The sequence below is a fragment of the Pholcus phalangioides genome, unplaced genomic scaffold, assembly GCF_987345545.1.
Source record: "Pholcus phalangioides strain wild (caught in Gottingen) unplaced genomic scaffold, Ppha-v1.0 ptg000039l_1, whole genome shotgun sequence".
NCBI classification, from domain to species: Eukaryota; Metazoa; Arthropoda; class Arachnida; order Araneae; family Pholcidae; genus Pholcus; species Pholcus phalangioides.
The window spans coordinates 4,532,775-4,558,106 of record NW_028301625.1 but is presented as its reverse complement, the minus strand read 5'-3'; the positions used below and the strand labels follow the sequence as shown (position 1 = coordinate 4,558,106).

General features: G+C 35.0%; 1 long non-coding RNA gene across 1 annotated transcript in view; it reads right to left on the bottom strand.

Moving 5' to 3' along the window:
- LOC149065475 (uncharacterized) overlaps positions 1-24,360 on the bottom strand; it is an 84,466-nt gene extending 60,106 nt beyond the window's left edge. The window contains exon 1 of the long non-coding RNA XR_016195627.1: positions 23,975-24,360. This is a non-coding gene — a long non-coding RNA (uncharacterized LOC149065475). The remainder of the gene's footprint in view (positions 1-23,974) is intronic.
- Positions 24,361-25,332: the final 972 nt, after the last annotated feature.

Below are 25,332 nucleotides of genomic sequence, written 5' to 3'. Positions count from 1 at the left end.
AAGCAACTAACGTATATAAATCAGCTTAACCATTCTACGGTTTTCAGAATGCGTGCAAACGCACTTACTCTTCATTTGCCGAAGACAAATCGCTGTAACACGGTTTTCGTTTAGGGCTTAAGTTATACTATATCTCCGCTAGCCATGTATCATTCTCAGTGTGGATGAAACCTTGAAGATTTGATTTTCCATAATAATTTATTTCAAGAACAAATGAAGAGAAATTTCGTTAAATCGTCGCACAAATTAGTTTTTTCTACTTTATGAAAAAAATCAGCTCAACTGTAAGAAAAAACATTCAAGATTTATTTCTGAGACAGAAAATAGCTCTTCCCTTCGGCAACCTCTTGCTTTTTTTCACTTATAATCTTATTTAAGATTTTTTTCCCCTTTCAAATCATTTTTTTCATTAGATTTGGCTTCAGTTCCAAAGAAAAAAAAAATGGCTACCGTGACAAGGGGTGAAAAAATAAGAAAATCATTCCTAATAACACACTCATCGATTTCTTTCGCATTTATTATGTACTTCTTCGAATGAAAATAAATGAAAATAACCCAAAATAAAATCATTACATTTATTTTATACAGGGTGTCCTGTAAGCGCTAATGTGGCCTTTACCTCATCAAACGTTGTTCGTAGAGATATAGTTTCAATTTTTAAAAATTGTTCAACAGGCGTTCAAATATTACCCTTTTGAGAGTGAAGTTACCAGTTTTCGAAATATTGTAATAAACTCGTATTTTTATTGCTGCGTATATATACTTTACTGAGAAGTTTGTTTTAATCTTATCACGATGTATCAGTATTGCATTCATTCATTCAAATCGAGCACAAATCCGTTTTATCGCCACGGACAATTTACTACCGATTGAGTTGTGCCGGAAGTGTGTGTGTTTGAATTTTCATGCTGTCATCTATAAGTGAAGTGTAATGATTGAGTATTTGTACCGTTATGGGCCTGTTGTTTGAGACTTTACCCGGGGTGATCGGCTCACATTTGCGCCTCGGAGTTGGGAATCAACTTCAGCCAACCATCACTGTAGCGCGGGTTCGAACCCGGACCTCGCGATGCGAGTCCGTCACTGTGACAACTCGCCCCCCACAGCGGCAATAACTATGACAACGAGCCAGTTAAAAAATGATTCGATATCTCGTTGTGATTCCTTATATTATCAAATATGTACCGGGAATTACTAGACTAGTGGCTCTCAACCGGTGCTCCGTGTGCACTTCCCTGGGGGTCCACGGCCGCCCAAGAAAAATTAAATAAATTATTAAATTTGATTAAATAAAAAGGCTTACGGGGCTTCGCCATAGAAATTATCTTCTTAAAAGCGAGTTAATGAAGACCGCTCCTGTTTTGGTTACTCACATGCTTACACAGTTTCTTGGTCACTCCTTTGGCCATTCACTCACCCAGTCTTTCGCTCTTTAGGTCACTCCCATGCTCACACATTTTATAGATCATTTTTTGGTCAGTCACATACTTGTACACTTTCTAGTTCAGTCAAATGCTTGCGCACTTTTCTGTTCGGTAACATGCTTGCACACTTTGTTGGTCACTCTTTTGGTCACTCACCCACCGAGTCCTTCGCTCTTTAGGTCACTCCCATGCTTTCACACTCTCTAGGTCACTCCCATGCTTTCACACTCTCTAGGTCACTCTTTGGGCAGCCACACGTTTGCACACTTTCTTGGTCAATCACGTGCTTGCACACTTTTTGGCCACTCTTTTGGCCGCTAGCCCACTGAGTCCTACTCTCTTTAGGTCACTCCCATGCTTACACACTCTCTAGGTCCCCCTTTGGGCAGTCACATTCTCTTGCTCTCTGCATCTCTATTTTAATCATCTACTTGCGCTTGTATATTGTTTTCGTCACTTACATGGCCTTGCAAACTCTCTAGGTCAGGGGTTCTCAACCCGTGTTCTGTGTGCTTTTCCAAGGGACTCTACAGCAGCTTCAGGACAATAAAATAAATCAGTAGATCTGATAAATAAATTTACAAAAAAGAGGCCCAGGGGCTCCGCCGTAGAAATTATAGAATAAAAAGGGCTCTGCGAATAAAAAAAGGTTGAGAACCGCTGTGATAGATGAATCCAACATGTCAATTCAAACAGTAATGTCTTTTTAACCCCTCACCGTCAAGTGACGTACTCGCTACGCTTGGCCGGGACTTCACATGCCGTCGAGCGACATACAGAGTACGTACGTCCGCGGCAGCCAACTTCATATCTCTTGTGATTTTTTAATCCATTATAATTTCACGATCTCTGCATGTTTGGTATTATTCGAAAGAAAAATAATGCGGCTTTGTTGGATCATATAATTATTATAATATTTTCATTTACCATATTTTATTGAGAGTGTTGAACGTTTACTGCTTAACACGTGGGGATCCGAGATATTATTGTAAAGAGCCCGTTGAGCTAAAACACCCTGTATAATTATTATTGTAAAGAGCCCGTTGAGCTAAAACACCCTGTATAATTATTATTGTAAAGAGCTTGTTTAAGTCCCTTTGAGCTAAAATGCCCTGTAACAATTGAGTTAGTTCATCTTCGTTACAGCGACGAGATCAAGCTATAAATATTTTTGGGACGTGGTAGAAGAGAAAAAAAACAATTTTACCAAAAAAATATAAAAAAAAAAAATTATGCACAATACAGGTGGTACTATATAATATTATAACATTATATAGTATTAAACATGAAAAAATTCAAATTAATTCAATGGTTAGTTTAAAAGTTATAATTTTCTCCAACTAAAAACATTTTTATTCCATTTTAATCTCCTCCGACCAACGAGATGGGATTCATTTAAATCTCCTCCGGGCCAGAACGGTAGAATACCATCCGTAAACGGTAAATTTACCCTATTTCTAGAAATTCCTTAATATCCAGCGAGAAGTGCTTGCTTCAGATTGAATTTGAAATTTTATACTGTCTTTTTTTTTTTCAAACTCTTTAATACATGTATGTATTCAGATGTGTAAAATACATGTATGTATGACTATTTTTTATATTATTTGCTTTCAAAATCATCTCTTTCATTAGATTTGGCTTCAGTTGCTAAGAAAAACAATTTTTTTTTTACCGGTGATAAGAGATGAAAAAATAAGAAAATCATTCCTAATAACGTTCAACGATTTCTCTCTCTCTTTGCGCATTTATTTTGTATTTCTTCGAATAAAAATACGAAAAAAAAATCGTCGTATTTATTTATGTTCAAATGAAACCGAATATTTCCGTTCAATTTTCTTCACAAGAATTTTTGATTGAGTTCACAATAGGAATTCCGTTCTAAAAACTCAATTTGAGTATCTTATTTCATTGAAGTATGTATAATTAAAATTTTTATTTATTGTTTGTTATACTGTACCGCGGCGGCAGTTTGTTTTCATCTTATCGTGATGTACTTGTAGCGGTGAATTTTCCGTAAATTTTCAAAATATCCTAAAAAATATCGTTATAGAGGGGTTTATCGTAGTAAAGAATATCGTTGTATCGAGAGAAGTTCAACGTTAGAGTATAGGCAATTCCATACAAGATTCGAAAAGCTATCGTTGTAGAAGGATTTACCGTTATATGAATTTCGTTTTGTAGCGAGGTTTCACTCCACAAAATAAAATCATTACCTTTATTTTATGTCGACGAAACCAAATATATATATATATGTATTCCATTCAATTTTCTTTATAAAAATTTTTCATTGTGAATTTAGAATAGGAATTCCATTCTTCTTATAAGTATCTTACTTGGTTGAAAAATGTATATATTTATTGCTGTGTTATATGCTTTATTGGGCAGTTTGTTTTATCGTGATGTACGACTATTACAGCGAGTCACTTGAAAATTGACTCGATATATAACGGATAAAATGTATCACGGAATTTTGATTCATATTCGTGGTTGTATTGAGTTTCGATATCCTGCACTCTTATTCAAGTTACTTTTCTTTCTTGACTGAAATTCATCGAAATCTGATAACAATAACTCATTGGGATTCCTTTAATCATCAAATACGCACCGGGAATTACTTGATAGACGATTCCAACGTGTGAATTCAAACACTAATATCTTGTTAATACCGTTTGTATAAGCGTGAAATTTCCTCTATTATTAGAAATTCCTTAATACCTAGCAACAAGTATTTGCTTCGAATTGAATTTGAAATTTTATATTGTCTTTTGCCTGCCATGTAACACATATATTCAGTTTTCATTTTAGGCATTTTCCTCTCTTGAAGGATTGAATTACTTTATTCCCCGTTTTTTGAATAAAAATATGATTTTATTCTTTCCCCATAGCGACGCATGTAAATAAATATTTTATTGTTCAGCTCTTTATATTGATATTGGATTCTACTGACGATATACAGGGTGTTCCGTAAATTCGTAAGTAGTTAAAAAATTCATAAAAATTGAAGGAATGTGGGAATATTTGGCTCACGAAAAAGTAAAACGAAAAAATATTGGCGGTTTACGAAAAAGTTATTCTCGCGAACGGGATTTTTTTCCGTACAGAAAAAAATGAGTTCAAATTTTATCAAGAAATTTTGTCTAAATGAAAGAAAATCACTGGAAATATGCAAATCAGAGTCCTATAAAATGCGAGATGTACGATTAATAGCTCATTTCTGAATTTTCCTACAACGGCACTTACGTAAGATTTTCATTGTGATATTGAAATTGGTGGATAAAGCACTATTGGTGAAGTGTTTTACCTCAGCCACACGAATCACCGGCCGAAGTTTTACGAACATTTCAGACACAGAAGAGATTGAAGATAGGTTCAGGTCCGATCACTCCTGCCCCATAACCCTCTATTCACAAAAAGTCTGAACTTTTTTTTTTTTTTTTCCTGTGCCAAAAAAAAATTAGAATAAAACCTCGGGGAGTCACACCCTGACCATGGCTGCCCTTACCAGACGCGGAGCCCCGTGAGAAAATAATAGCGGGGGCGGGGTGCGTCAAATTTCGGTTTCATTAAAACTGCTTAGGACCCCCTTTGCCAAGGGGCGGGGGGGAATCAGTATCTATTATTTCAGAATATAAAGAAATATCTACAAGGATTTTAAACACGCAATATCAAATGCAAACTAACACAAAAATTAATAAAATTTAGCACTGAAAGTAATGTTAAACTAATGAGAGAAACAATTTTGAAACTAATGAGAGAAACAATTTTGAAACTAATGAAAATTTTAGAATCGAACAAATTAGAAATACCGATTGGAAGAAATAACTCCAGCACCAGAGTGAGAGAAAATTGAGAATTAATGAAAGAAATAATTCCATGGTCAATGGAAATTCAGAATTAACGGAAAAAATAATTCCAGAATTTCGATGAAAATTCAAAATTAATGAAATAGATAATTCTGCAATTGATACAAATTCCGAATCATGCAAGAAATAATTTAGGAATTGTTGAAAGCCTCCAATAATTTACCGTGAATGCGTGGCTTCACGAAGTGCGGAACCCGGTGCAACCACACCTGTCCTGTCGCACACCCCTAAGGGCGACTCTGGCCCTGACTTAAAGGATTGTGACTAAAAGGCATTTATGGCATTTTGCCTGAACTTCCGGACTCTAGTGATGAATATAAACTTTAGGAGCTTTCATTGGAAGGCAGCACTCAAAGTTGAACGTTATGTGTTTTCAAGGTATCTTTCAAGAGAAAGTGCGATGTATTACATAAAATTTAGCAATAAAATTCTGGGAAAAAAAATTGTATGTGATATGAATATACTCTGCATCATCTTGGCTGAAAAAAAATGAATACGGTGAATTGCTACAAAAATATAAGTTTAAGAAATAGTTATTTCTTCATTTATGAAGCTCAAAATTTGACAAAAAAAATTTTTTTTTTAAATAAAGATTTGCCGATACTTATGTTTTTAATGTATTTTTTGAATATCAAAAACACGAAAACATCTTGAAAATTCTCAAAAATGAATCGGGTCTGTGAAAGGGATACACCAATTCCTTCAATTTTTATAAATTTTTAAACTATCTACATGAATTCATGGGACACCCTGTATTCCAAAACTTGTATATGATATTTAAAAATATTTTTAAGTATCCCAAAAACAAAATATTACGATTTTAAAAATTTTCCCTCGATAATTTTGTTTTTCATTTCTCCACCGTTTTAAATTATTTATAGTAATTATGTTAGAAGTGTAATGTGCAAATTATTTTTCCGTTTCACGTCGACTCGATACGTAATGGATGGATATTTCGAGGACTCTCATTCAAAGCACGATCTTTCCGTGTAATCTACGTAACGAGCTTCCCTAAGAACTTTGATGTTAACTAGTCCGATTGCTGCTCGAAAGGATCTAAGTATAGACATTTGTCTAAAACATTGTCGTCCTTTTCGGCTAATTAACAGCACAACTAAGCATTTGCTGTTGAATAATGAAGGTTCCTGAGCATTAACGATCGTTTCTACCTGTTGAGATATTGTCGTTCGTTCCGTACATTAATCCGACTTTTTATTATGTATGCATATCGTATAGAAACATGATCTTCTCATCTCAGAAAATGCCTTTTAATTAACATATTAATACCCGTTGAATTTATTTCGACAACGTTTTGCGTTCAAGAACCTTGTACAGCAAGGGTGCTCAATCTTTAGGAGAGTGTGGGCCCCACTTTATTGGTTTGAAAATGTTGTCGCGGGCTGCTTTATTAGTTTGGAAACGTGTTGCGTGCCACTTAAGTGATCTGTAAATATGAGGGCCACTTGAGTGATCGGGAACTGTGTCGCGCGTTATTCAAATTATCTGGAAATGCGCCCGCGCGCTGCTTGAGGGATCTGTAAATATGTCGCGGGTTATTCAAATGATGTGCAAATATGTCGCGTGTCCCTTAAGTGATATGGAAATGCGCCGCTTAAGTTCATTTTTACGAAAGTAGGTTTGAGGTCACGGCACACGTCAGATGATTCCAAGTTTGTCCCGCGAGCCATGGGTTGTGAAGTAATGATCTTTGCTTACGTTGTAGTCATCTACAATAAAGTCCACTATAACGAGGGATTTGCGAGTGATGGTCAATGAGCTAATGTTGAAGACACAAAAAATACTCGGTCAAGAGATATCCAACTATATTTCTTATCACTTTTCTATAATATGGTACTGAAGTGAACTTGAATGACATTTTTTGATAGAAAGTGTCCCGAAATGGTGAAAACAATAATAAATTTTGGACTACTTACGTCATTTTCTATGAAAAAAATGATTTCTCTAGTCAAATTTTTAAGCAAAATTCGTGTAATATCCGAAACACGATTGCAAAATATTCTACCGATGGAATGTTTTGTTATTTCCGCAGTACATTCAAATAGCCATGTTGCAGGTTTTGAACAAAAATTTAAAGGATTGTACGGTATGCTCATAAGTTAGACTCAGGTCTGTTAATGTACGTGTGAATATTTAGAAATTTTATCCTGAATATCGTCCCACCGATAGACAGCACTTTTATTTCCAACCCAACTCGTTAACGGCAGTGAATTTCAGTATAGCGATGTGGCCGGTATGTGGTGAAGTAGTGTATCAGATAATTTGCGACTTTCTCAAAATATTTCACTTTTTATTTTCAATAGTTTTGTGCATTTTCGTGAAAATTGCACGTAATTTCTTGAAGACATGAATTTTTCTTTTAAAAACTCTAATTTTCATCGCAAATTTTTTATTCATAAAAAATGTAGTTTCCAATCAAATTTTAGAAAACTTTAAAACCTAACTTGGTCTTTGACTGCAATAAAGTTCAATAAAAAAGTCTATTGCACTAAATCATTTTCTGAGCTAATATAAGTCGTGTGTTAAACGCTTTGAGTGTTTCCATAACACTTTAAGCCATAGAAAGAAATGAGCTTCTTGCACTGAAGGCAAGAAAACACACAACTTCCAACCATGAGTTTAAACTAATTGAAAGTTACAGATCAGGTGCATTGTGTCTCATCAAAGAGCATCACATTAAACAAATTGTTTTAAATTGGCGTTGGACTACAGGTATGAAATGGATCCATGTGGGCATGGACCACCTGGATCCGTGGGTTAAAATGGCCCTGATTCTAGGGACAGCTCTGTTGAGTTCTGAAAGTAGTCGCATTTTTTCCCCTCCATAATCTTATTCTGCTAGCTCTAATTTTTTCTCTCTTCGCAGCTCTCCGGGTCTCCCTTTCCACTTGTTGAGGTTCACCATTTCAACTAATTTTCGTCCGTTGCACCCTTAGAGTATTTCCAGGACCGGAAGGGGGTCATACGGCCCCAGGTTGAGAAACGCTGCTGTACACTCAAGAATCAGTGTAGCTTCATTACATATCAAGTTTTAATCGAATAAAACAATTCTTTCCTTAATTATCACTTATTAATCTCTGCTATTTCAGCAATATTCCCGTAACTATTTAAAGTCCCGTAATGTTTTTAAAAAAATTTGTAGTTTTCCACAGAAAATCGAGCTACTCGGGGTATCATCAGTCGGGCTATTAGTGTGTTTATCATAATAATGAACAAGTTATTCTACCTTTCGTTTCAAACCATTTCGATTGAGTACAGTAGATTACGCTTATAAGAATTAACCACAACCACTTATAAGAATCAAATCGGCAAAACGAAGACCAAACTTAGAAACTCATCGTTGAAAAGAATCGATTTCCTCTTATAAGAATCAAAAAAAAAAAAATTTCTCCAAAACTGCCAACGTTTATCTCAGTAGTGGGAACTTGTGAAATATTTTGTTATTCACGAGATTATTTTTGAAGACCACTTATTGTCACTCTTACCTTTGTAATAATCATCCTATATTGACTGTTTGCTCCACCACCAAAGGCCTTCCTAAGAGCACCAGCACCCTCCCTCCCCCCAGGCAAAGAGAGTTTTGAGGCCCTACCTGGCTAAAAAATACTCGCCTACAAACTTACATGTTTACTTTCGAAAATTTCAATCACATCTCATTGTGAGGCCCGTTCTCTTGAAGTTCCCGGGTAGAGCCCGGTTGGGTCCGTGCGTTAAGACAGCACTGCCGCCCCCAAACAGTAAGGATGTGAATGACAGCCAGGGCCGCAACTAGAGGGTAGCAGATGGGTTTGGTTTCCTGTGTGCTGTCATAATACGGGGACGACAAAATGCGTGCTTACGTCGGCTGACCAAGTACCTAGTCGTGACCCTGATGACAATGGGATCACGACTAGGTACTTGTCGTACTAAGGATAACGATATGCTATGAATATTCAAACTGATTAAAAATTTTCAGAATTAAAATTCTATATTTAATAAGAAATCAATAACGGTTTTTTTTGTTTTGTTTTTTACTTCAAAAACCTCATAATCTTGGCCTAAGCCCCACCCCCACCCCCTTTCGTACTCCAATGGTAACTATATAGGAGCAAAATAAAAGAAATCTCTGAATATAAGAATCAACCGCTTATAAAAGTCAAAATGACTTGACCAAACGTGATTCTTATAAGCGGCGGCTACTGTAATTACTCTTTTCAGGGAGGGAGTTTTAAATATCTTAATTGATCGGTCAGGATACGTCAATAATTACGGTTTTCTTCATCCTCCATTGCCTGATTTTGAAACTGTAACACGACTGGGGAAAATGTCCTACATGAATATTCATCATTATACGTTAGTCCACGGGTTTCAGCGGTGATTTAAACACGAGTTTCCCATTCACAAGTTTCGAGTACAACCACTTCAATATTAACTTCGAGAGTTCTCACATGTTCGGGAAGCGTAGTCAATATTTAATAGAAGTAGGATATATTGAATTACATAACAAGGTAGGAAAAGCTCGAAAGTGACCGCTCGTTAAGTAGGCCTACTCTAGAGGAGCGTTTCTCAACTTATAGTCCGTGACGATGGCATAGTTCAGGGGCAGGCCAGTCACTTGGAAGGTCGGGAGGGGGAGCTATGCTTCAAAACTATGGTTTTGGAAGTGTTGTATAATTCGAAATCTTTATATAATTCTTTCCAAAATTTTTTATGTCTGATCTGTGTCCATTAATTCTTAAATTAAGATTGTTGCCGGTTTGACTAATACATTTTAATTTACATTCAAGACATTCAATAAGACAGATGATGTGATTATTTTTACAGAAAGTGTTGCTACTGCTTTGTTCAATTTGCACTTCATTGGCATATATTATTACCAGTACACTTTTTTCGTTTTTATAAATTTAAAAATCCAAAAAAATATTCGTTATGTTTAGACAAAAGATGCAGAACATGTAAATAGGCAATTATCACTTATGAAATTAATCAATTCCTCTCAAAAATATCTCGACAATATGTATGGCCTATGGAAGGCTTTATGGAATGGAAATTTCACATACTAAAAGATATAAAGACATTTTTCAATAATCACGAAATTTCATATAATAATAATTTCGTCGAGGATAAGAAACTTCTACAAGAAATCAAGCAACTCAAAGAAACATTTATAAATTCGGTTGTGGATAAAGCTGCAAATAAGTTTGCTATTATTTGCAAAGTGTTTTATAAAGAGTTTCTTATCAACGAGTATTCGCTTAACAATACATACACTTCAATTGACAGATCTATCAAAGAAATCAATAAAAGAAACCTAGCAAATTTCAAAAAATTGAAAAATTGCAAATGATAATCTTAAATTTCCATATCTCTTTGCTCTGTCAAATTTCACAAAAATCCAATTAAATTCAGATTTGGGACATGCAACACAAATAGCTACAATCATAAAATCTGTTTTAAATTCTTCAAATTGCTTCATAATATTCTCAAAGAAATTGACAACAGCAAATCCGGCATTATCATCAACAATAATATCAAAGTTTCGGAACTTCTCACAAAACAGATAAAATTAAATCCATTGAGACTTTTGATTTTGAAAATCTTTTCACTAGCATTCCACATAATGAGATTCTTAACATCTGTGAATTTCTCTACATCAACTATGAACAATGCATAAAAATGGAAAAACACGAATGGTTGAACATTGCAATTTTTTTTATTTTTGAGAACTATATATTTAATGGTATTTGTTTGTATAAACAAGCCACACAGTGATTCCTATGGGGACTTGTTTTTCCCAGTGCTTTTGCAAATATTTTCTTGCATTACTTTGAAAACCAAAATTTTATTTCTCTTAATATTACTTGTTTCAGATACATTGATGATTTAATAATCTTCAACTACAACAACTTTCACGAAATCAGCCAGCAAGTTTATATCGTAGCACATTAAATCTTAAAAAAAACTAATCACAACAATAATCAAGCTGATTTCCTTGACGTAAAAATAAACATTGCTAACAATATGGTCTTAACTGGTATCTACGACAAAAGAAAATACTAATTTCAAAGTCAATTTTCTAACCAATCAAAATTCAAATATCTGCAAAAAGGTTTTCAAAAATATTGTTATTTCATTCAATAGGTCACTCAAATTTCTCGCATCAAACATATCTGTAATAATGCCAACGATTTTCAAAATGTATTAAATAATCTCAAAAAGATCTTAATATGCAACAGGTTTCCTCCTTACACCTTGGACTTACTTCCTCCTCATACCAATAACTATAATTGTTCACTTTGGATTTTACCCCCATAACTAGGACTAGCACATGGTATGTACTTGTACCTTCTGCATCTATTTAAATATATTTTATATATTTTTATATTGACTGCAACTTCAACTTCACAAAAAACATTTGTTTGGCTTTGTATTCTGATTTTTGAATTCAATGGTACTTCAGCAGAACGTCGGGGGATCGGGCATCTATTTAGGCTATGAAGGCCAGAAAATGCTCTCAGAAACGTTCTATGTTAAGCCAATGTCAGGGTGTCCCCCCCCCCCCCGACGAGAACTCGAAATTGGCTGTGACTTTTTTCATTTTTGTATCATTTTTTAAATTTTTCATTTTTGAATTCTTTTTTACATTTTTCATTTTTGAATTCTTTTTTACATTTTTCATTTTTGAATTCTTTTTTAAATTTTTCATTTTTGAATTCTTCGATTAATTTCTTTTTGAAATTTTCATTGTTCATATTTTCTGCTTTCCAGTTCACATAATTAATTTGTTTTCTGTTTTGATATACAAAATTGATATTTTTACAAATATATATATATGTATATATACACACACACACATACACAGTGAGTATATGTTCTTTGCCCCTAAAAGTTCAAATAACGGGCTTGTTCAGGGTTTTTTAACCTTTTTCAGCCGTGACCCAGAATATACAAGATTAGCTTTGCGACCCATGGGACCGTTTGTTCTTCGAAATTAGTGAAACCAGTGACGTAATAAGTGTATCTATAAATTTATAACAGTAAATGGATTCTTACCACCCATCTCAGAAGTCCTCTGCGAATCAAGTTGTGGTCGCGACCAATAGCTGGAGAATTCCTGCCTTTTAAGGATATTTACGACCCATTTGGGAAGCTTCTGCGAATAAAATTTGGGTCGGTGATCTATTATAGCCCAAAATTCCCAGAATATAAGTGGATTTGAACCTACCCATCTCGGATGCCCCCTTCGAATCTCGTATGGGTCGTGACCTATAGTTCAAGAGACCCTGCTACTATGAGAAATCCTTATACTGTTTTGGGAAAGTAGAAACACGAGAGATGAACGAAGGAGATAAGATCTTAAAAAAGGGCGTGGGGTCGCGATTCCGGGCCTGCTGTGATTTCTAAATGTGTTATAGCGCGTCAATGGTTATCCCAATTATTCTATGTGTGGGTTCCGTCCATTTCTGAAAAAGACTGAAGCTCTCTGCTATTCTAACGTCAAAATTCTAAAGACAAACATGAATAATAACTAATATATTTTCCTCACTCATCAGCACCCCTCAGTTTATGGCCTTAGTTAGGGGGGCCCCTTTTTCCATGGAAAACAATTGCGTAATACCCACCAATACTTTCTTTCTTGCATTTCCTCTCTCTGCAACCTCTTAATACTTAAAAACGTATCCTTTTTGTCCTTTTCACCTAACCAACACCTGCAAGTGACTGAGGGAGGAAGTTTTACGTCTTTACGGCGCCCAATTTAGGCCTTTCCCTGGAAAAGTTTTTCTTTCACAATTGACCTCCCTGTTTTTTAAGCAATCCTAGAGGAAAATAAAAGAGCGATTGTGCGGGGGCAGGGGTTGCCTTTTTTTTTTTTACTTTGAAGTGAGATGACCACTGACCACAATCCGCCTTAAAAAAAAACTGTGATGTACAAGTGGGTAAAAAATCACTTTATGCAGTTGACGCTACAAATCTCAAATGTTTAGGCGCAGTTTAAAACGCAGAATTCTCGAATGCCTATTATGTGTTAGTGGATATGAATTATTATATTTATCAGTAATATGATTAAGAGTAACGTGTAAACATGTGATCAGCATAATTGGAATGAAGCCATCTTAGTGCGGCATAGGCAAGTTGTAATTCAAACTACACTGCTGGCCACCCAAATTGCAACACCAAGAAAGACAAGAGATATCGCAACAATATTTATTTTGTAGATAACATGTTTACCAAGCATCAAATGATTAAATTTATAGACTTCTGTGAAGTGTGGTTCCTGCCAAAATCAGTAGCCAGAGTAGCCGCCATTGTTGGAGATCACCGCTGCCACACGCCTCGGCATTGATTCAAAGAGACTTTGGATGTGTTCTTGAGGTACAGCAGACCAAGCAGCTTCCACGCGTTGCCAAAGTTGATCTGGTGTGGCAGCTGGGGATGTAATCTGGGTCAATCGTTGAGCAACCATGGACCACATGTTTTCTATCGGCGAAAGATCCGGAGAGCGAGCTGGCCAGGGAAGCAATTCAATCTGGCGATTGACGAAGAACCTTTGGACAATGCGTGCCACGTGTGGTCGCGCATTATCCTGTTGAAATATGGCTGTGGGCAAGCCCTGAAGGTAAGGAAGGACAACTGGCTCCAACACCTCCGAGATGTAGCGCTGGCTTTTTAAAGTACCGGCAATGCGTACTAGAGGAGTGCGAGAGTGATATCCAATACCGCCCCATACCATAATACCCGGTGCAGGACCAGTGTGGCGGTGCATAACGCAGCTGTTCAGCATCCTCTCTCCACGGTGTCTCCAGACTCGAATCCGACCATCGTGGTGTTGCAGACAGAAGCGTGACTCGTCAGTAAAGACAATTTCATTCCATTGTGCCGTCCATATCCTTCTTTCATCGCACCATTGGCGGCGGAGACGTCTGTGGTTCTGCGTCAAGGGTAGACGAAGCAATGGACGTCTTGTGGACAGACCACTCTGCTGTAAACGGCGTCGAATGGTACGCGCAGACACTGGATGATGCGGTACAGACTGAATGTGCTGTGCTATGGTTCGTGATGTGGCTGAGCGATCCGTCACTGCCATACGCACAATACGCCTGTCATCACGTGAAGTGGTGCACTGAGGTGGATGCGATCGAACAGGTCGGTCCGTCGTACCCTCCTGCATCCAACGATCACATATCCGCATTACAGTTGTTTGGTTTCGTCCAACACGACTACCGATTTCCCTGAAAGATAATCCACAATCTCGGTAGGCCACTATCCTTCCTCTGTCGAACTCGGATACTTGATCAAAAGATGATCGCTGTTTTCTACGAGGCATAATTGATCGTTTTTTTGAAGAAACCACAAGAAAAACACAATTGCCGTACTTCAAATCGTCGAAATCTCCAAGCCTTAAATAGCGCTTTGAAGTGGCGCCACAGGCGCGCGTGATGTGCGTCTGCGCTGAAATTCTAATCATTTGCATATCTCACCTCCGCTAATGCATGTTGTAAATTTCATATTATTTGCATGCTTCCTTCAGGGTGTTGCATTTACGGTGGCCAGCAGTGTATATAAAAGATAAGGCATTCTTTTTTTTTCCTTTGCTAACTGTAGGAAAATGAGAGAAAATAAAGTTTCATGCTGCGTAAATTTAATTTAATCTGCGCAACAAGAAAAACAGGAAATCGTATAAGTTTTTCGGATCCTGGCCAAACTGCAATGAAATTTAGGAAGTGGTGCCAGGGTCTCCTCCAGGGGAGTCGAGAACACAAGCACGAGTGCCAGTTCACCCGTTTGTCCGAGTGGCGTGGTGGTAAGATGCTGGTCAATCAAAGTGAAGGTAACTGTCACGGTCCTGGGTTCAAACCCGAGGGAGGATATAGATATTTTCCCTAACGACGAGCTCTAGGCGACCACCGATAGATAGCGCCTTCGTTTCCAACCCATATCTCATTAGCGGCAGTAAATTGCAATATAGCCAGAGTTGGTTTGTGGTGAAGTAGTAGTTCACCCTTTAACGCAAAGATTTGTACAAGTTCTACATTTAACTGCATGGATCATTAATATTTATAATGATAAAAAAGTCTATTGCACTAAATCATTTTCTGAGCTAATGTAAGTCGTGTGTTAAACGCTTTGAGTGTTTCCATAACACTTTAAGCCATAGAAAGAAATGAGCTTCTTGCACTGAAGGCAAGAAAACACACAACTTCCAACCATGAGTTTAAACTAATTGAAAGTTACAGATCAGGTGCATTGTGTCTCATCAAAGAGCATCACATTAAACAAATTGTTTTAAATTGGCGTTGGACTACAGGTATGAAATGGATCCATGTGGGCATGGACAACCTGGATCCGTGGGTTAAAATGGCCCTGATTCTAGGGACAGCTCTGTTGAGTTCTGAAAGTAGTCGCATTTTTTCAACTACAAATCGCTGTAAAAAAATGTATTTCGCGTAAAAGAAATCAATAGACCTGGTGACCCATATTTTATTGAGAAAAATACGGGGAGCTACGATCTAAAATATGGTAAAATACGGAACACACACACACATTGCCAATTATCAACAAAAACATTACCATATATGTTTTCAAAATCACCGACTATTGTCTCTGAAATTGAGGAAACAACAACGAACCCGCGCGCGTGAGACAAATATGAGATAAATATAAATATTTATATGACCATAATTATTATAATATAATTTATAAGTTATGAAAATGTTGTTTATTCACGATTTTATCAAATACTAGCTATAATACTCGGCACTGCCCGGGTTTTTCTTCAATTAGTGGGGGTGGATTGAAAAGTAACAAACCATTATAAAGGAATAAACTATTATACATAATACTGGCAGGATTAAAGAAGTGACAACCATTGTAAAGGCATACGCATGTCTGAAACGCATTGCTAAGGAACCACGGTAGAAAAATTAAACATTCTAAAAGTCATTATTGAGGCTCAGAAACCATTGTTGAGCGACAGATTTTTGCCCATTTCGGGAGTTTGCCCTGCTCTGAGAAACTTTTAAAGTAAATTATAGTTCAATCCATCCATTGTAACAGTTTAATTTAATTGCATGCTGCATCTAGTTGTTTTTGCTTTGATTCCAACATCCAAAAAATATATAGTTTTAGATGTAGCATGTAGAACTGTTTTTAAATTGCACTCCTCTGTTGCTATGAATTTTTATTTTCAGTTGAATAATTTGAATTTTATAGTTGAATATTTGTTTTTTTTCCATGCTTTTACTAGCATTTACCAGAATGGGTCACTTTTTTGATTGACTCCTTGGTAAATTTTTCTCTTTTTTTGTACTTTTATATGATAACAATAAATTTGATTTGATTTGAATCCGGGCCCTGTTTTATATATATGCAAAATTTGACGACGATCAATCTAAAATTGTAGATTTGTATATAGAACATATACGCACACACACAGAGATTCAATTTTATATACATATTAGCTATAATACACGGCACTGCCCGGGTTATCTTGAATTACTGGGAGGATTAAAAAAAGTGACAAACCATTATAAAGGCATATGCATGTCTGAAACCCATTGCTAGAGAACCAAAGTAAACATTTCGGAAGTGATTGTCGAGGCCCAAGAATCAGTGTTGCCCGACAGTTTTTTGCCGATTTCGGGCATTTTCCCTGCTCTGAGAAATTTTTAGAGTAGCCTATCATTTAATCCGGGCCCTGTTCGGTATATATGCAAAATTTGGGGATGATCGATCTAAAATTGTAGATTTGTATAGAGAACATGCACGCGCACACACAGGAAAACAATTTTATTTACATACTGTAGATTACAAATACACATCGTTAAAAAATGGGACAAATGCATAAAATAAGTCGGAACAACCAAAAATAACAGGAATGTCCCGTAATACGAGACACGAGCGGTCCGTCGAATTGTTTCAGACATTTTATTGGCCCTTGGGTTCAGAAAGGTTGAGAAACGCTGCTTTAGAGTCAAACAACATCCTCATCATAAATATTATGATGGGGCTTCCGCTCTCAACAAAGCAACACATGAGTTTCTTATATTTTTCAAGTAAAGGCATTTTATATTTTGAGCTCATTTTGGCATTGATGCTTCTAAGCAATTCCCAAACATTCGATTTTTACTTGTGAGCTGTTCATGAAGTTTGTACTATTACCAGCAGAATCAAGGCCGCCTTTACCAGACGCTATGCTCGGTGCGAAATTAATAACGGCAGTGAGGCCAGAGGCGTCTTGATAATTTCGGGTGTCTTAGCCCCGAGTTTTATATATTCTGTGGGAGAAGGCAGGGTACTGCGATTTTTGCCGCCTCCACAACTTTAAAATTTTGATAATTTTATAACGGTCTACTTTATTTCCACCTACAACTGCCACCCCCTAAGTTTTGACACTTGGGGCGGCCCCCGGCCCTCCCCCCCCCCCCCCCTCTTGTTCCAAAACTGGAGAGAGGAATCGGAAATTCAGAAAATATATTATATTATATGAAAATCGTGTAAATTCAGAATAAATGCAAGAAATAATTTCGGCATCCATCAAAATTCACAATAAATGCAAGAAATAGTTCTAGAAATTGTTGAAAATTCAGAGTTCCAAAAAAATTATGAAAGTTCAGAAAATTCCATAATTATTTTTTCTAGTTAAAAATGCAGAATTTATGTAAAGCATTATTTTCTCTGTAAGTGCGGGGCCTCCCAAAAACGCGGGACTTGGTGCGACTGCACCTTTCGCACACCCTTAAAGACGAGCCGAGTGGCTCAAAGGTACACGTCACCTATTTCTTGACAAGCCAAACAAGAACGATTTTTGAGCTTTGCATTTTGGAGTGAAATACTATGTGTGGAGAAAACATATTGCTGTGCATTCTTCAACAATGATAGAAAAGTAAGTTGCAAACAATAAATGACATTTTTATACTATTCAAATCCATATAAATTATACAGGGTGACTCAGAAAATATGGGAAAAACTTTAAGGTTGAAACTTAAAGTGATAGGAGGTGTTTCGGGCCCCATGCGAATATATATTACGAAATTTCTAAGTTTGCTATTTTTTAAATGGGTATAACCCAGTGTAGCTGCTTCTAAGGTCATATTTTAGCGGGGGAACGTGTCAGACGCGAAATTTCCACCTTTTTTTTCTCTTGAATGCAGCATAGCGGGTGTTAAACACCCCCTTGCGCGTCCTGGTGTTACTTTACTTGTACGAAAATATCTCTCAATTTGAGATACGAAGATGAGATCAAATGCTTACAAAAGTTTTTGAAGACGTTTCTACGGATGAAAACTCAATAAATGAGTCAGATTGGCATGTGTCGCAAGAGTTATACTCTCTCTTCTGAGAAAAATCTTGCGAAGATAACGTGGATGTTGTAGATGAAATGGGCGTTCCATATTCTACCGCTAAAATTTCAAACAGATGGCCTATGATAATATTCTTTGCATTGCTGACCATCGCTGCGATCAATGCAAGGGTGCCCTTGTTATCAACGAAAAACTGCCAAAAGAATTCAAGCAAAGAAGGCTCTCTTTCATTTATAAAGTCCCTAGCCCTTCAACTAATCAGATCCCAAATAATAAAAGAGTCTGCACTCCAACTAAAATGGAGATTCTGAAAAATTTTTCAGCTTCCAAACAATTTGCAAGAAAGCTAAAGACTATGCAAACGTGTTTTTTTATATGCATGAGAAACAGACAAAAACAAAAACGAGCTGCTCCAAGTACAACGAGAATATTTGTCAAGAGTACACTATCAGTCTTTGCGCGGAGTGTGTGGAATAATGTAAGTTTTTATATCAAATAACCGCTGGTATTTACTCAAAATTTCTTCCATTTTGATTAAATGCAGTTGTCAAGATATATATTCACTAAAATTTAGATGAAAAACGCGTTTCAGAAGAAATTAACCGTGTTCTTCCCTGTAGCGCGCGTGCTACCGGGTTAAGAGGTGGTAGCACACAAAAAACAAACAATTTTTATCAAAGAATGCATGGTCTGAAACGAAATGCAAACGTGCTACAGGGTGCAACATAGTAATAAGAAGCACGCAAATGTTTTCGGATTGGGCAACCGCCTGTGGGGGAAAACGCCCACCGTACATTCGTGCTGCCTCTGTGGTACTTCCATTTGCAACTCCGTAAATGAAATGTATGTCAGCTTCTTCAGTATTACTAAAGTGCACCATTATCCCGCAAGTGTTAGAACGGTTGCACGCTGGAGTAACTTCACAGTGATGGCGTCCGCGCCGTTTATTTACAGTGACACAGATTTGCATACGGTTTCTTCTTCTTCCCCAGGTTACATTTGCATGCATGGTGTTCTTTTTCTCCCGATGAATTTCAACAGGAATGTCGTTTTAACGTTTGCGGAGCGGCCGTTTCGAAACGTGCTAGTGCGTTTACGTTTCATGTAATCAATTCTTTGCTTGACAATTGTTTGTATTGGTGTGTACTATCACCTCTTAAAGTTTTTCTCATCTTTTCTGAATCACCCTGTATAAATACAATGGGTTCCCTGAAGTTCAACGTTCCATATTTTTTTAAATATTGACAACCATTTTTTTTGGCCTGTAATAGCGTTCGGGATACCTCATTTGCTTAATATGACCATTAAAAAAAATTTTTTGGACGGTTAAATGATTGCCAAAAATAAAGATTTTTGCAAGAACAGTTTTGACTTCTGCATTTCGGACTGAAATGCTATGTGTGGAGAAGAAATATTGCTCTGAATCCTTCAACAATGGTAGAAAAGTAATTTCGCAAGCAATAAACGACATTTTTGTACTATTCAATTCCATGTAAATCATTTAAATACAGTGTGTTGATTAAAATGCAACATCCCATATTTTTTCAAGTATCAACACTAAATTTTTTAACTCATGAAATGACATTCAGGGTGTCTGAAAAAAAAATTGCTTTAAAAAATCCTTAAAAAAAATATGCCCTCAAACATTTTCTCTACTGGATATTTCTATGATTGTCAATTAAAGTGTTAACCTTCTATGGTTCACCTCCATAAAAATGTATTTTATTTTATTTTATTTTAACGAAAACGCGTGTAAATTGGTGCTGTTAGCATATTTTTAATTGCAACACAGCAATTTATTTTATTATAATTGATTTTTTAATTAACCAAGAGGGTTAATTAATGGCGAAATATACTAAATATACCGTGCGCCTCTATTTTACGGAGGTATCACAAACCCCTGAATTCGATTTTTCGAAAATGACATAAAAAAAATTTCAAGTCAAATTCAAAAAATTTCGCGTCATTCGATTAATTTGTTCTATCAAAATAAAAGAAAGAATTAATTATAATGTAAAAATGTATATGTTACGGTAAATGTGCTAAATCCGGTTATTATTTATAATCTCCAAGCATTTTGGTAATTTTCATAAATTTTCCTAAATTTATCATTTTTAGCCGCAATTATGAATAATACCCAAGCGTCGCATCGCTAGTGAACCTGATAAATCGTACTAAATACCAGACATGATAATTCATACATGTATTGTATCATTATATCGATCATTATATCGGGGAACGATCGTAAAATTTGTTATCATTACATCGGGGTCCGACTATATTCATCACACATACTAGACTCATTAGGATTTTTTTTCATATTTATCAAATTCACCTTAGGGTGTTATGCATAATCACAGATGAAGGCTATAAATTTCAATTATTTATCAAATTTACCAACGACGCTTGGGTACTAGACATATTCACCAGTAAAAGTGTGATAAATTTATCAATCTTACCAAGACGATCAGTAAGTATGCATAACAACCGGTTATTATGTATGATAGCCGATTTATCATGTTTACAGTAACATTACGACTAAAAAATCGATTTTTAAAAATCGCATCAAAGTATTTCATTTAATTTCATACTTTTAATCGCATTAAAAGTATTTCATTCTATTTTAAATCAAATGCAAAAAATTTCATGTCAATCGATTTATTTGTTCTCTCAAAATAAAAGAAAAAAATTAATTAATTCTAGTGTAAACGTATACAAGAAAAAAAAAATGAATGCGATTTTCTGAGATTGCAGTTTTTGAACTCATCCGTCAGATTCAAAAAAAAAATGCACCAAAAGTTTTGAAATTTTGCAGAAATGTTTATTCAACATGTGATAGTAAAATGAACTTCAAACTTTATATAGTATAGAATTATTATAGAATAAACTTAGTACGGAATAGTATCTGAATATTCATTACAGCTTTATGAGTTTTTGAAACGTTTAAAAAATATAGGCCTATATAAATTTCCAAAATGCAAATTTCACATATTTTAAAAAATATTTCCCATTAATCAATAGCTAAATCGGAATTCCTTTTACTAACACAAGTCGAATAAACATTTCTGTAAAATTTCAGAATTTTTTTTTCAGTATTAAAATATTAATTTTTTTGCAGTAGTATCAGTAGTATTAAATCTGAGCTCAAAATTGCAATCTGAGAAAATCGCTTTCAAAGTGTTTTTTCTTGCATACATCTACACTAGAATTAATTAATTTTTTGCTTTTATCTTGAAAGAACAAATTAACCGATTGACACGAAATTTTTGGCATTTGATTTGCAATAGTATGAAATATTTTTTAAATTCATTTTTGAAAAATCAGCTTCAGGGGACGGGACACCCGTTAATGTTACGTATAAACAGAGATATAAAATATTGCTCAGTAAAATTGAATAGTTGAGTTCATGAATTTCGCTTGCAATTCCCTCAATGTGGTGAGATTTCACAAATTTCTCAACACGTAAAATTTCAACAGCTCTCAAAAAGTGACCCCGACATGGAATCAACTCTTTCTAGATAGAAAGGTATTATACTGATATAGCTGTATTTTATATTTTCTAAAATATCAAAAAAATTCAGAAAAGAAATTGGTATAATATGTATTTCTGACCATGTATTTGTAATACATATTGAAATATATACGGGACAATAAAGGGTTAATATGATTACTTAAAAATCATAAATATGAATTTAATATGATCTCTTAAAAATCACCTTCAAAAAGAGCAAAAAAGGACGTATCAATAATAATCATCTCTACTATCGTCAGTATTCAGAATATTCTCGTAAATTCTCACTCTTATATACATTTTTCCCCCTTTCAGTTTGGTATTAAATAATAATAATAAAAGTAGTGATTTTCTTTCAGAAACAAGGCAATAAATTTTGCTGGTCTCTCGACACGTTATTACTTTTATGCAAATTCAAATCCTAAAGCACATTATTATATTTTTCTCGAGATTTAAAAGCGAAATATATGAATAACTCTTTTTCACACAAATACCTGAGTTGATGGAGCTAAATCGCAGTTGAAACGAGAAAAATGAGTATGAAGACGATCACAATACCCAGAAAATGTAAATTTTAAGACAATTCTAGGAAAGAAATTGGTTTATTTTGAAATCGTAGGGGTAAAATGGCATTAGGGTATTAGACTATCTTTTTTTAAAATGGCAGCTAAATGATTATTACCAAAATAGTTCGAATAGCCGCCGGTAAATTGCCTATACAATTTAGCCGAGTTGTAATTATAATGACCGTAGGATGATCAAAATTTCTAAATTAAATTATGATTGTAAAGATTCGGTAATTATTTCGTTAGTTTTTTGCGGAATGTGATATTTTAACAATTAAAATGTACGTCAACGTATTCTATTAATAGGTTTTTTTTGGAATTTTGTTGATTTATTACCGTAGCCATTACCGTGGTTACAGTTATTTGTTACATCTCGTAGGACATAATTATTTTGCAGTGGTACGCCGCTAACAAAATTAATTCCCGTTGTCATGATCCCGTTGGTAATGGCTTCCGGATAGTTACGACAAAAGTGTTTGAAGTTTTATAAATTAAATATTTCCCGTTGTATTTCATTTTATCATCATCTCAACATTCCCAAACAGTATGTACAAAAATTTACAAATAAATCATTGAGCCTAAATAGCGATAAGTAATTATTTCAAATATTTTTAACCCTCTAATGGTCCCGTGTATATTTAAATAAACATACTATATACAGGGTCAAAAACTCATTATACTAATTTCTTTTCTCAGTTTTTTGGTATTTTTTGAAATTACGTCTTTTAGTGTCATTTCAGTATAGAATACGGCTAAGTAATACTGGAAAGAGTTGATTCCATTCTTATGTCTTTATTGAGAACCGCTGTAAATGTTTACGCGTTCAGAGATTTATAAAATCGCATCAAATTAAGAAAATCGGAAATAAAATTCAAGGAAAAATCTATTCAACTTTCAACATTCAAAACTATTCAACTGTGTGTGTGTGTGTATGAGAGTAAGATTCTATCCGTTTACAGTAAAATAAAAAAGAAAACCTTATATTTCGCCATTAATTGACCATTTCAGCTAATTAAAAAAATCAACTCAAATTAATAAAATTGCTGTGTTGATGTATTGTTTAAATTAAAAATATGCTGAAAAACAGTACCAATTTACTTCCTTTTTTGTAAAAAACATTTTTTTAAATGCGTTTTTATGGGGAGTGAACCAAATACAGGGTTAAAATGTTACACAAAGTAAAATTTCAAAACGTTTATAAATTTTTTATATCTGGATTCATCAATGATAAAAAATTTTAAAAAATATTTTAAAATGTAATGACATAAATTACAGTAATATATAAGGTTTAAATGTGTTATCCACAACTCACCAGGATAATAACGTATAATGGTTTCTGTCGACGACATATGATCCGACAGTTCATCCGCCTCCGGAAAGACATCATTATTGTTCGAAAGATTCATGATCTCTCCTTTTAATGTAATTTGTTTTTTTTTACCCACAAAACAAGTTTTTGAAAACTTTTTTTCTAATTTTTTCTCAGTGAGAAATAAATTGCCGAAGATCTCAGAAAGGAATTATTATTATTGTTATCAGTTGTTGCGTCGAATTCGCGGCTTTTATCAAGGATCTCTCGAGCGCTCCCGCTTCAAATTCCCAGAACTTTAAGTTGTCGATGACGTGCCATCTCATTCTTGGAAACAACAAAAAATAATAGTAATAATAATAAGTGCCGTGTGTCCGCGTCCTGTTTTCCTCGTGGTGCTTTTAGGTTTTGTGGGAAGAGCCTTTTTGAGCCAAGATCTCACGACATCCGTCGAACTGCCCTCTGGTGGTTCAGGTAGTTCTCCCAATTCTGGAAAACACTGTGTTTAAATCAACGCATGGGGACGAGAAACAAAACTTAGATGCTCATCATACGGAGAATCCTGAACATCGTTAATGAATAAATTCCTCTCGAAACTAATAAAGGAAAACCTGAAACTTTATATACATATATATATTTATATAAATATTATATATATATATATATATATATATATATACACCTTAAGGGGTCGTATATACCTCTTGACCCTCTAACCCTCTATGGTCCCGTATATATGTTAATATCCATAGCAAATACATGATAAAAAAAAACCATTATACCAATTTCTTTTCTCAATATTTTCTTTTTGGTATTTTAGAAAGTACATTTTCTAGTTTCATTTCGGTTCAAAATATGGCTATGTAATTAAAATACTTTTTTTGTAACTAAGAAGTGAAGTGTATACTTTTATCAGTAGTTGTATCAGTCGTAGAATCAGTTGTTGGTGTCATTTTTTGAGCTGCTGAAGTTCAACGTCTTCGGAGATTTATGAAATGACGCAATATTAAAAAGGATTTTAAATAAAATTCAATGTAAAACTATTCATCTTTGCGTAGCAAGATTTTATCTGTTTATAAATAGCATTAACATCAAGGCAAACTGTATATTTTACCCTTAATTAACCATTTCAGATAATTAAAAACTCCACTCTAATTAAATTTCTGTGCTGATGTATTGTTTCTATTAAAAATATGCTAACAGCACCTATTTACACATCCGTATTTTGAAAAAAAAATGCAATACTTTTCTGTGGACGTGAACCATAGAAGGTTAACATGATCAAAAAGCCTCAAAAACTATGCTTTAATATAAATATCACATAAAATATTATTTTACGATTGATTAGTTTCTCATTCAAT